Genomic DNA, 13,158 nt, shown 5'->3' with positions numbered 1-13,158 from the left:
ATCACGGATTTTATGTAATGTGTTGAAACGGACCTGGATATTGTGTTTATTCAAGATTTTGGAGATCTTTTTTGTGATCCCAGCAATGTAGGGTAAAGTGATGGTTTTGAAAGGCTCCTCAAGAGGGTTCTTCTTCATGGTTTGAGTGATAGCTTTGCGGATTGTATAGTCGGAGTAACCATTAGCCCTAAGAGCTTGGTGTACGTGCTTGAGTTCACTGCTTATGTGTTCCTGGTCGGATATGCATTGGGCTCTATGATACAGAGTCTTGATGAGAGAATTCTTCTGTGATGGATGGTGGTGGGAATCCGGTTTCAGATAAGCATCCGTATGGGTAGCTTTCCTGTAGACAGAGTGGCTCATTGAACCATCAGGTCTCTTTTTAATTAGGACATCCAAAAAAGGTATCTTGCCATCTATTTCGACTTCCATGGTAAATCTCATGGCTGGGTGTATGGAATTGATGTGGTCGAAGAATTGGTCTAGAGCAGGCCGGCCATGTGGCCAGATAACAAAAGTGTCATCCACGTACCTCTTCCATAAGGTTGGGCGCAGAGTGGCAGTCTGGATGGCGTCAGTCTCAAATTTCTCCATGAAAATGTTAGCTATAACTGGAGAAAGGGGGGAGCCCATTGGATGCCCTCAGTTTGTTTGTAGAAAGTTCCATTCCAAGTGAAGTATGTATTGGTTAAACAGTGTCTCACCAGGGGGGGTACCTCAGTGTTTAGTCCTTGATGAACCAAGTCTTCAATGATTGCAATGGTGTCAGGTACAGGAACCTTGGTGAATAAGGAAACTACATCAAAACTGACAAGCAGGTCGTCTGGGGACAGGGAAATACCCTTGATTGTTGATACCAGGTGAGTAGAATTTTGTACCGCAGAGGTGGTCTTTCCAGTGAAAGGACGCAGGATTTCAGATAAAAAACGAGCTAGTTTGTAGGTGGGGGAGCTGATAGTAGAGACTATGGGACGAAGAGGTGTATCAACTTTATGTATTTTTGGTAAGCCGTATAATCTTGGTGGCCTGGCAGCAGAAGGTTTCAACGAAAACTGTTTAGATTGATCAATTAATGCGGTTGAATCAGAAATTATTTTGTTGGTTTGTGTGACGAGGCTGTTGGTGGGATCTCTTTTTATTTTTGTATAACTACCATCGTCGAGTAATTCTTTAATTTTGTTGTTGTATTCTATTTTATCCATGATGACAGTAGCATTGCCTTTGTCAGCTGAGAGAACTACAATATCATTCCTCTTTTTTAATTTATATAATTCAAAACGCTCATCTTTGCTGAGGTTGCTAGCTGGCATCTTAGCGTTTTTGAGGGTTGCAGCGATTTCAGATCTTGCTACGTCTGCAGCGATGTGACCCAGGCCCCTGAGAGCAACGTCTACTTGGGCAATTATATCATTAACTGGTATGTGTTTAGGTGTGACTGCAAAGTTTAGACCTTTAGCTAAAACGGATTTCAGACCATCGGAAATAGAACTGTTACTGCGATTAATTACGACTTTATTAACGTCTAACTTTTTGGTGTGTGGGTCCGGTCTTTTGTTGAAGAGGAGGTTAAATTTGGAAATCAGGTTTTCCTTACATTTGGTCGACATAGTAGCAGCTGAAGAGGCAGTCATATTGTCTACATGTTCCCAATCCGATGTGGACATTATTGCCGTCAATGATAAGTGTGATTTGTAGAGTGTCTTGTCTAACTGATCTAGTTCTGTGCGTATAAGTCTGATTTTTTCTGAGATAAGAGCTAAGCTAGTTTTGAAAAGAATTCGTTTCGCATTAGAAGAAGTTACAGTAGCAGAGGTGAGTGTAAATGCGATTGGTATTACCCCAGAGTCGCGGCATCTCTTCAGGAAGGTGAGAAACTCGATCAGCTGAGCTTTCTTATCCCGGAGTTTGTTGAAGGATCTTAAAGTTATGTGAAAACCCTCCCCGTAGAGGCGATTAAATTTTGATTTAAAGCTTTCGTGACTGCAGTAATTCATATTCTTAGTTTTTTCGGTAAAGTCACGTTGAAGAGAAACAACAAAATAACAAAATATATATAAAACAATAAAAAAAAAATTCTCACGATGTTTCGACCATAACTCAAACGGTCATCATCAGGTGTGTCGGTTTGCATAAATGTATTTAGAAAACGGCATATTTATTTATTTATATATAAAAAAATAACGTTTGCGTCACGCGCAACGATTGGCAGTTTGCCCAGGACTAGTCCATCTATTTTTTGAAAAGAGGAGGGGGGAGACGAAATTTGTTTTTATGTATGCTGTCTGAAAGCCACTGTAAGCGTGAACAATCAATCAAGAACTGAAATGATTTATCAAATCTTTCCAATGATTGCTAAGATAGAATCCATCTTCTCGGTTGAAATTGTCTCTGTGCTTGTATATGTGGATAGCCTCATGAACGAATCTCTCATGGAAGCCAGATGGCTTACAAAGAACCTCCGTCTTGGAAAAGTCAATGGCATGTGAGCCTACTGAATTAGAACAATGATCTGCTACGGCCGAGGTGTTGGTCCTACCGTGTTTAAGGTCTGCTTTATGTTCACGAATGCGGTCCGAGATATGGCGTTTGGTTTCTCCAATGTAACTACTACCACAGAGGCAACTTAGTTTGTAGACACCAGGGTATTGTATGTCCGGAATCACATCTTTTACAGACGGAACCAGATCACGGATTTTATGTAATGTGTTGAAACGGACCTGGATATTGTGTTTATTCAAGATTTTGGAGATCTTTTTTGTGATCCCAGCAATGTAGGGTAAAGTGATGGTTTTGAAAGGCTCCTCAAGAGGGTTCTTCTTCATGGTTTGAGTGATAGCTTTGCGGATTGTATAGTCGGAGTAACCATTAGCCCTAAGAGCTTGGTGTACGTGCTTGAGTTCACTGCTTATGTGTTCCTGGTCGGATATGCATTGGGCTCTATGATACAGAGTCTTGATGAGAGAATTCTTCTGTGATGGATGGTGGTGGGAATCCGGTTTCAGATAAGCATCCGTATGGGTAGCTTTCCTGTAGACAGAGTGGCTCATTGAACCATCAGGTCTCTTTTTAATTAGGACATCCAAAAAAGGTATCTTGCCATCTATTTCGACTTCCATGGTAAATCTCATGGCTGGGTGTATGGAATTGATGTGGTCGAAGAATTGGTCTAGAGCAGGCCGGCCATGTGGCCAGATAACAAAAGTGTCATCCACGTACCTCTTCCATAAGGTTGGGCGCAGAGTGGCAGTCTGGATGGCGTCAGTCTCAAATTTCTCCATGAAAATGTTAGCTATAACTGGAGAAAGGGGGGAGCCCATTGGATGCCCTCAGTTTGTTTGTAGAAAGTTCCATTCCAAGTGAAGTATGTATTGGTTAAACAGTGTCTCACCAGGGGGGGTACCTCAGTGTTTAGTCCTTGATGAACCAAGTCTTCAATGATTGCAATGGTGTCAGGTACAGGAACCTTGGTGAATAAGGAAACTACATCAAAACTGACAAGCAGGTCGTCTGGGGACAGGGAAATACCCTTGATTGTTGATACCAGGTGAGTAGAATTTTGTACCGCAGAGGTGGTCTTTCCAGTGAAAGGACGCAGGATTTCAGATAAAAAACGAGCTAGTTTGTAGGTGGGGGAGCTGATAGTAGAGACTATGGGACGAAGAGGTGTATCAACTTTATGTATTTTTGGTAAGCCGTATAATCTTGGTGGCCTGGCAGCAGAAGGTTTCGACGAAAACTGTTTAGATTGATCAATTAATGCGGTTGAATCAGAAATTATTTTGTTGGTTTGTGTGACGAGGCTGTTGGTGGGATCTCTTTTTATTTTTGTATAACTACCATCGTCGAGTAATTCTTTAATTTTGTTGTTGTATTCTATTTTATCCATGATGACAGTAGCATTGCCTTTGTCAGCTGAGAGAACTACAATATCATTCCTCTTTTTAAATTTATATAATTCAAAACGCTCATCTTTGCTGAGGTTGCTAGCTGGCATCTTAGCGTTTTTGAGGGTTGCAGCGATTTCAGATCTTGCTACGTCTGCAGCGATGTGACCCAGGCCCCTGAGAGCAACGTCTACTTGGGTAATTATATCATTAACTGGTATGTGTTTAGGTGTGACTGCAAAGTTTAGACCTTTAGCTAAAACGGATTTCAGACCATCGGAAATAGAACTGTTACTGCGATTAATTACGACTTTATTAACGTCTAACTTTTTGGTGTGTGGGTCCGGTCTTTTGTTGAAGAGGAGGTTAAATTTGGAAATCAGGTTTTCCTTACATTTGGTCGACATAGTAGCAGCTGAAGAGGCAGTCATATTGTCTACATGTTCCCAATCCGATGTGGACATTATTGCCGTCAATGATAAGTGTGATTTGTAGAGTGTCTTGTCTAACTGATCTAGTTCTGTGCGTATAAGTCTGATTTTTTCTGAGATAAGAGCTAAGCTAGTTTTGAAAAGAATTCGTTTCACATTAGAAGAAGTTACAGTAGCAGAGGTGAGTGTAAATGCGATTGGTATTACCCCAGAGTCGCGGCATCTCTTCAGGAAGGTGAGAAACTCGATCAGCTGAGCTTTCTTATCCCGGAGTTTGTTGAAGGATCTTAAAGTTATGTGAAAACCCTCCCCGTAGAGGCGATTAAATTTTGATTTAAAGCTTTCGTGACTGCAGTAATTCATATTCTTAGTTTTTTCGGTAAAGTCACGTTGAAGAGAAACAACAAAATAACAAAATATATATAAAACAATAAAAAAAAAATTATCACGACGTTTCGACCATAACTCAAACGGTCATCATCAGGTGTGTCGGTTTGCATAAATGTATTTAGAAAACGGCATATTTATTTATTTATATAAAAAAAAATAACGTTTGCGTCACGCGCAACGATTGGCAGTTTGCCCAGGACTAGTCCATCTATTTTTTGAAAAGAGGAGGGGGGAGACGAAATTTGTTTTTATGTATGCTGTCTGAAAGCCACTGTAAGCGTGAACAATCAATCAAGAACTGAAATGACTTATCACATCTTTCCAATGATTGCTAAGATAGAATCCATCTTCTCGGTTGAAATTGTCTCTGTGCTTGTATATGTGGATAGCCTCATGAACGAATCTCTCATGGAAGCCAGATGGCTTACAAAGAACCTCCGTCTTGGAAAAGTCAATGGCATGTGAGCCTACTGAATTAGAACAATGATCTGCTACGGCCGAGGTGTTGGTCCTACCGTGTTTAAGGTCTGCTTTATGTTCACGAATGCGGTCCGAGATATGGCGTTTGGTTTCTCCAATGTAACTACTACCACAGAGGCAACTTAGTTTGTAGACACCAGGGTATTGTATGTCCGGAATCACATCTTTTACAGACGGAACCAGATCACGGATTTTATGTAATGTGTTGAAACGGACCTGGATATTGTGTTTATTCAAGATTTTGGAGATCTTTTTTGTGATCCCAGCAATGTAGGGTAAAGTGATGGTTTTGAAAGGCTCCTCAAGAGGGTTCTTCTTCATGGTTTGAGTGATAGCTTTGCGGATTGTATAGTCGGAGTAACCATTAGCCCTAAGAGCTTGGTGTACGTGCTTGAGTTCACTGCTTATGTGTTCCTGGTCGGATATGCATTGGGCTCTATGATACAGAGTCTTGATGAGAGAATTCTTCTGTGATGGATGGTGGTGGGAATCCGGTTTCAGATAAGCATCTGTATGGGTAGCTTTCCTGTAGACAGAGTGGCTCATTGAACCATCAGGTCTCTTTTTAATTAGGACATCCAAAAAAGGTATCTTGCCATCTATTTCGACTTCCATGGTAAATCTCATGGCTGGGTGTATGGAATTGATGTGGTCGAAGAATTGGTCTAGAGCAGGCCGGCCATGTGGCCAGATAACAAAAGTGTCATCCACGTACCTCTTCCATAAGGTTGGGCGCAGAGTGGCAGTCTGGATGGTGTCAGTCTCAAATTTCTCCATGAAAATGTTAGCTATAACTGGAGAAAGGGGGGAGCCCATTGGATGCCCTCAGTTTGTTTGTAGAAAGTTCCATTCCAAGTGAAGTATGTATTGGTTAAACAGTGTCTCACCAGGGGGGGTACCTCAGTGTTTAGTCCTTGATGAACCAAGTCTTCAATGATTGCAATGGTGTCAGGTACAGGAACCTTGGTGAATAAGGAAACTACATCAAAACTGACAAGCAGGTCGTCTGGGGACAGGGAAATACCCTTGATTGTTGATACCAGGTGAGTAGAATTTTGTACCGCAGAGGTGGTCTTTCCAGTGAAAGGACGCAGGATTTCAGATAAAAAACGAGCTAGTTTGTAGGTGGGGGAGCTGATAGTAGAGACTATGGGACGAAGAGGTGTATCAACTTTATGTATTTTTGGTAAGCCGTATAATCTTGGTGGCCTGGCAGCAGAAGGTTTCAACGAAAACTGTTTAGATTGATCAATTAATGCGGTTGAATCAGAAATTATTTTGTTGGTTTGTGTGACGAGGCTGTTGGTGGGATCTCTTTTTATTTTTGTATAACTACCATCGTCGAGTAATTCTTTAATTTTGTTGTTGTATTCTATTTTATCCATGATGACAGTAGCATTGCCTTTGTCAGCTGAGAGAACTACAATATCATTCCTCTTTTTAAATTTATATAATTCAAAACGCTCATCTTTGCTGAGGTTGCTAGCTGGCATCTTAGCGTTTTTGAGGGTTGCAGCGATTTCAGATCTTGCTACGTCTGCAGCGATGTGACCCAGGCCCCTGAGGGCAACGTCTACTTGGGCAATTATATCATTAACTGGTATGTGTTTAGGTGTGACTGCAAAGTTTAGACCTTTAGCTAAAACGGATTTCAGACCATCGGAAATAGAACTGTTACTGCGATTAATTACGACTTTATTAACGTCTAACTTTTTGGTGTGTGGGTCCGGTCTTTTGTTGAAGAGGAGGTTAAATTTGGAAATCAGGTTTTCCTTACATTTTGTCGACATAGTAGCAGCTGAAGAGGCAGTCATATTGTCTACATGTTCCCAATCCGATGTGGACATTATTGCCGTCAATGATAAGTGTGATTTGTAGAGTGTCTTGTCTAACTGATCTAGTTCTGTGCGTATAAGTCTGATTTTTTCTGAGATAAGAGCTAAGATAGTTTTGAAAATAATTCGTTTCGCATTAGAAGAAGTTACAGTAGCAGAGGTGAGTGTAAATGCGATTGGTATTACCCCAGAGTCGCGGCATCTCTTCAGGAAGGTGAGAAACTCGATCAGCTGAGCTTTCTTATCCCGGAGTTTGTTGAAGGATCTTAAAGTTATGTGAAAAACCTCCCCGTAGAGGCGATTAAATTGTGAATAGCAAAAAGCATTCAACCCCATAATACATGTTGTTTTATTGGTCGCTCGTCCATTTCATATCCCATAGCTTAACCACTCATATCTTTGGATTCCACTCGATGAGTCGAGCAGTACGAGTACCACCTTGATGGGTCTGCGACGTTTCCTTCCAGAGTTGTTACAAAAAAACCACAAACATTCCAGAATCCTCTCGGTTTGGGGTCAAAATGTTGTCGCTCATTAAATCCCATAAGAAACGTCGCATCGAATAAATGTGATTGAATTCTCCCCGTCTGGACTAGCGGAATTGAATGGTGTAACTGATTTTTGCTGTGCTGTGTTAAAACAGATATTTGCATGACTGCATTTGTTTTATTTTGTGATTAGCAAAAAGCATTCAACCCCATAATACATGTTGTTTTATTGGTCGCTCGTCCATTTCATATCCCATAGCTTAACCACTCATATCTATGGATTCCGCTCGAAGAGGCGAGCAGTACGAGTACCACCTTGATGGGTCTGCGACGTTTCGTTCCAGAGTTATTACAAAAAAACCACAAACATCCCAGAATCCTCTCGGTTTGGGGTCAAAATGTTGTCGCTCATTAAATCCCATAAGAAACGTCGCATCGAATAAATGTCATTGAATTCTCCCCGTCTGGAAGAGCGGGATTGAATGGTGCAACTGATTTTGCTGTGCTGTGTTAAAACAGATATTTGCATGACTGCTTTTGTTTTATTTTGTGAATAGCAAAACGCATTCAACCCCATAATACATGTTGTTTTATTGGTCGCTCGTCCATTTCATATCGCATAGCTTAACCACTCATATCTTTGGATTCCACTCGATGAGGCGAGCAGTACGAGTACCACCTTGATGGGTCTGCGACGTTTCCTTCCAGAGTTGTTACCAAAAAACCACAAACATCCCAGAATCCTCTCGGTTTGGGGTCAAAATGTTGTCGCTCATTCAATCCCATAAGAAACGTCGCATCGAAAAAATGTGATTGAATTCTCCCCGTCTGGACGAGCAGAACTGAATGGTGCAACTGATTTTGCTGTGCTGTGTTAAATCAGATATTTGCATTACTGCTTTGGTTTTATTTTGTGAATAGCAAAAAGCATTCAACCCCATAATACATGTTGTTTTATTGGTCGCTCGTCCATTTCATATCCCATAGCTTAAGCACTCATATCTTTGGATTCCTCTCGATGAGGCGAGCAGTACGAGTACCACCTTGGTGGGTCTGCGACGTTTCCTTCCATAGTTATTACAAAAACACCACAAACATCCCAGAATCCTCTCGGTTTGGGGTCAAAATGTTGTCGCTCATTAAATCCCATAAGAAACGTCGCATCGAATAAATGTGATTGAATTCTCCCCGTCTGGACGAGCGGAATTGAATGGTGTAACTGATTTTTGCTGTGCTGTGTTAAAACAGATATTTGCATGACTGCATTTGTTTTATTTTGTGAATAGCAAAAAGCATTCAACCCCATAATAAAAGTTGTTTTATTGGTCGCTCGTCCATTTCATATCCCATAGCTTAACCACTCATATCTTTGGATTCCTCTCGATGAGGCGAGCAGTACGCGTACCACCTTGATGGGTCTGCGACGTTTCCTTCCAGAGTTATTACAAAAAAACCACAAACATCCCAGAATCCTCTCGGTTTGGGGTCAAAATGTTGTCGCTCATTAAATCCCATAAGAAACGTCGCATCGAATAAATGTGATTGAATTCTCCCCGTCTGGACGAGCGGGATTGAATGGTGCAACTGATTTTGCTGTGCTGTGTTAAAGCAGATATTTGCATGACTGCTTTTGTTTTATTTTGTGAATAGCAAAACGCATTCAACCCCATAATACATGTTGTTTTATTGGTCGCTCGTCCATTTCATATCGCATAGCTTCACCACTCATATCTTTGGATTCCACTCGATGAGGCGAGCAGTACGAGTAACACCTTGATGGGTCTGCGACGTTTCCTTCCAGAGTTGTTTCCAAAAAACCACAAACATCCCAGAATCCTCTCGGTTTGGGGTCAAAATGTTGTCGCTCATTCAATCCCATAAGAAACGTCGCATCGAAAAAATGTGATTGAATTCTCCCCGTCTGGACGAGCAGAATTGAATGGTGCAACTGATTTTGCTGTGCTGTGTTAAATCAGATATTTGCATTACTGCTTTGGTTTTATTTTGTGAATAGCAAAAAGCATTCAACCCCATAATACATGTTGTTTTATTGGTCGCTCGTCCAATTCATATCCCATAGCTTAAGCACTCATATGTTTGGATTCCTCTCGATGAGGTGAGCAGTACGCGTACCACCTTGATGGGTCTGCGACGTTTCCTTCCAGAGTTATTACAAATAAACCACAAACATCCCAGAATCCTCTCGGTTTGGGGTCAAAATGTTGTCGCTCATTCAATCCCATAAGAAACGTCGCATCGAAAAAATGTGATTGAATTCTCCCCGTCTGGACGAGCAGAATTGAATGGTGCAACTGATTTTGCTGTGCTGTGTTAAATCAGATATTTGCATTACTGCTTTGGTTTTATTTTGTGAATAGCAAAAAGCATTCAACCCCATAATACATGTTGTTTTATTGGTCGCTCGTCCAATTCATATCCCATAGCTTAAGCACTCATATGTTTGGATTCCTCTCGATGAGGTGAGCAGTACGCGTACCACCTTGATGGGTCTGCGACGTTTCCTTCCAGAGTTATTACAAATAAACCACAAACATCCCAGAATCCTCTCGGTTTGGGGTCAAAATGTTGTCGCTCATTCAATCCCATAAGAAACGTCGCATCGAAAAAATGTGATTGAATTCTCCCCGTCTGGACGAGCAGAATTGAATGGTGCAACTGATTTTGCTGTGCTGTGTTAAATCAGATATTTGCATTACTACTTTGGTTTTATTTTGTGAATAGCAAAAAGCATTCAACCCCATAATACATGTTGTTTTATTGGTCGCTCGTCCATTTCATATCCCATAGCTTAAGCACTCATATCTTTGGATTCCTCTCGATGAGGCGAGCAGTACGAGTACCACCTTGATGGGTCTGCGACGTTTCCTTCCATAGTTATTACAAAAAAACCACAAACATCCCAGAATCCTCTCGGTTTGGGGTCAAAATGTTGTCGCTCATTCAATCCCATAAGAAACGTCGCATCGAAAAAATGTGATTGAATTCTCCCCGTCTGGACGAGCAGAACTGAATGGTGCAACTGATTTTGCTGTGCTGTGTTAAATCAGATATTTGCATTACTGCTTTGGTTTTATTTTGTGAATAGCAAAAAGCATTCAACCCCATAATACATGTTGTTTTATTGGTCGCTCGTCCATTTCATATCCCATAGCTTAAGCACTCATATCTTTGGATTCCTCTCGATGAGGCGAGCAGTACGAGTACCACCTTGGTGGGTCTGCGACGTTTCCTTCCATAGTTATTACAAAAACACCACAAACATCCCAGAATCCTCTCGGTTTGGGGTCAAAATGTTGTCGCTCATTAAATCCCATAAGAAACGTCGCATCGAATAAATGTGATTGAATTCTCCCCGTCTGGACGAGCGGAATTGAATGGTGTAACTGATTTTTGCTGTGCTGTGTTAAAACAGATATTTGCATGACTGCATTTGTTTTATTTTGTGAATAGCAAAAAGCATTCAACCCCATAATAAAAGTTGTTTTATTGGTCGCTCGTCCATTTCATATCCCATAGCTTAACCACTCATATCTTTGGATTCCTCTCGATGAGGCGAGCAGTACGCGTACCACCTTGATGGGTCTGCGACGTTTCCTTCCAGAGTTATTACAAAAAAACCACAAACATCCCAGAATCCTCTCGGTTTGGGGTCAAAATGTTGTCGCTCATTAAATCCCATAAGAAACGTCGCATCGAATAAATGTGATTGAATTCTCCCCGTCTGGACGAGCGGGATTGAATGGTGCAACTGATTTTGCTGTGCTGTGTTAAAGCAGATATTTGCATGACTGCTTTTGTTTTATTTTGTGAATAGCAAAACGCATTCAACCCCATAATACATGTTGTTTTATTGGTCGCTCGTCCATTTCATATCGCATAGCTTAACCACTCATATCTTTGGATTCCACTCGATGAGGCGAGCAGTACGAGTAACACCTTGATGGGTCTGCGACGTTTCCTTCCAGAGTTGTTTCCAAAAAACCACAAACATCCCAGAATCCTCTCGGTTTGGGGTCAAAATGTTGTCGCTCATTCAATCCCATAAGAAACGTCGCATCGAAAAAATGTGATTGAATTCTCCCCGTCTGGACGAGCAGAATTGAATGGTGCAACTGATTTTGCTGTGCTGTGTTAAATCAGATATTTGCATTACTGCTTTGGTTTTATTTTGTGAATAGCAAAAAGCATTCAACCCCATAATACATGTTGTTTTATTGGTCGCTCGTCCAATTCATATCCCATAGCTTAAGCACTCATATGTTTGGATTCCTCTCGATGAGGTGAGCAGTACGCGTACCACCTTGATGGGTCTGCGACGTTTCCTTCCAGAGTTATTACAAATAAACCACAAACATCCCAGAATCCTCTCGGTTTGGGGTCAAAATGTTGTCGCTCATTCAATCCCATAAGAAACGTCGCATCGAAAAAATGTGATTGAATTCTCCCCGTCTGGACGAGCAGAATTGAATGGTGCAACTGATTTTGCTGTGCTGTGTTAAATCAGATATTTGCATTACTACTTTGGTTTTATTTTGTGAATAGCAAAAAGCATTCAACCCCATAATACATGTTGTTTTATTGGTCGCTCGTCCATTTCATATCCCATAGCTTAAGCACTCATATCTTTGGATTCCTCTCGATGAGGCGAGCAGTACGAGTACCACCTTGATGGGTCTGCGACGTTTCCTTCCATAGTTATTACAAAAAAACCACAAACATCCCAGAATCCTCTCGGTTTGGGGTCAAAATGTTGTCGCTCATTAAATCCCATAAGAAACGTCGCATCGAATAAATGTGATTGAATTCTCCCCGTCTGGACGAGCGGGATTGAATGGTGCAACTGATTTTGCTGTGCTGTGTTAAAGCAGATATTTGCATGACTGCTTTTGTTTTATTTTGTGAATAGCAAAACGCATTCAACCCCATAATACATGTTGTTTTATTGGTCGCTCGTCCATTTCATATCGCATAGCTTCACCACTCATATCTTTGGATTCCACTCGATGAGGCGAGCAGTACGAGTAACACCTTGATGGGTCTGCGACGTTTCCTTCCAGAGTTGTTTCCAAAAAACCACAAACATCCCAGAATCCTCTCGGTTTGGGGTCAAAATGTTGTCGCTCATTCAATCCCATAAGAAACGTCGCATCGAAAAAATGTGATTGAATTCTCCCCGTCTGGACGAGCAGAATTGAATGGTGCAACTGATTTTGCTGTGCTGTGTTAAATCAGATATTTGCATTACTGCTTTGGTTTTATTTTGTGAATAGCAAAAAGCATTCAACCCCATAATACATGTTGTTTTATTGGTCGCTCGTCCAATTCATATCCCATAGCTTAAGCACTCATATGTTTGGATTCCTCTCGATGAGGTGAGCAGTACGCGTACCACCTTGATGGGTCTGCGACGTTTCCTTCCAGAGTTATTACAAATAAACCACAAACATCCCAGAATCCTCTCGGTTTGGGGTCAAAATGTTGTCGCTCATTCAATCCCATAAGAAACGTCGCATCGAAAAAATGTGATTGAATTCTCCCCGTCTGGACGAGCAGAATTGAATGGTGCAACTGATTTTGCTGTGCTGTGTTAAATCAGATATTTGCATTACTGCTTTGGTTTTATTTTGTG

The sequence above is a fragment of the Petromyzon marinus genome, chromosome 23, assembly GCF_048934315.1.
Source record: "Petromyzon marinus isolate PM22_M1 ecotype Great Lakes invasive population chromosome 23, UKy_Petmar_22M1.pri1.0, whole genome shotgun sequence".
Taxonomy (NCBI): Eukaryota; Metazoa; Chordata; class Hyperoartia; order Petromyzontiformes; family Petromyzontidae; genus Petromyzon; species Petromyzon marinus.
The sequence above is the reverse complement of the archived record's forward strand: the minus strand, read 5'-3'. Positions refer to the sequence as shown.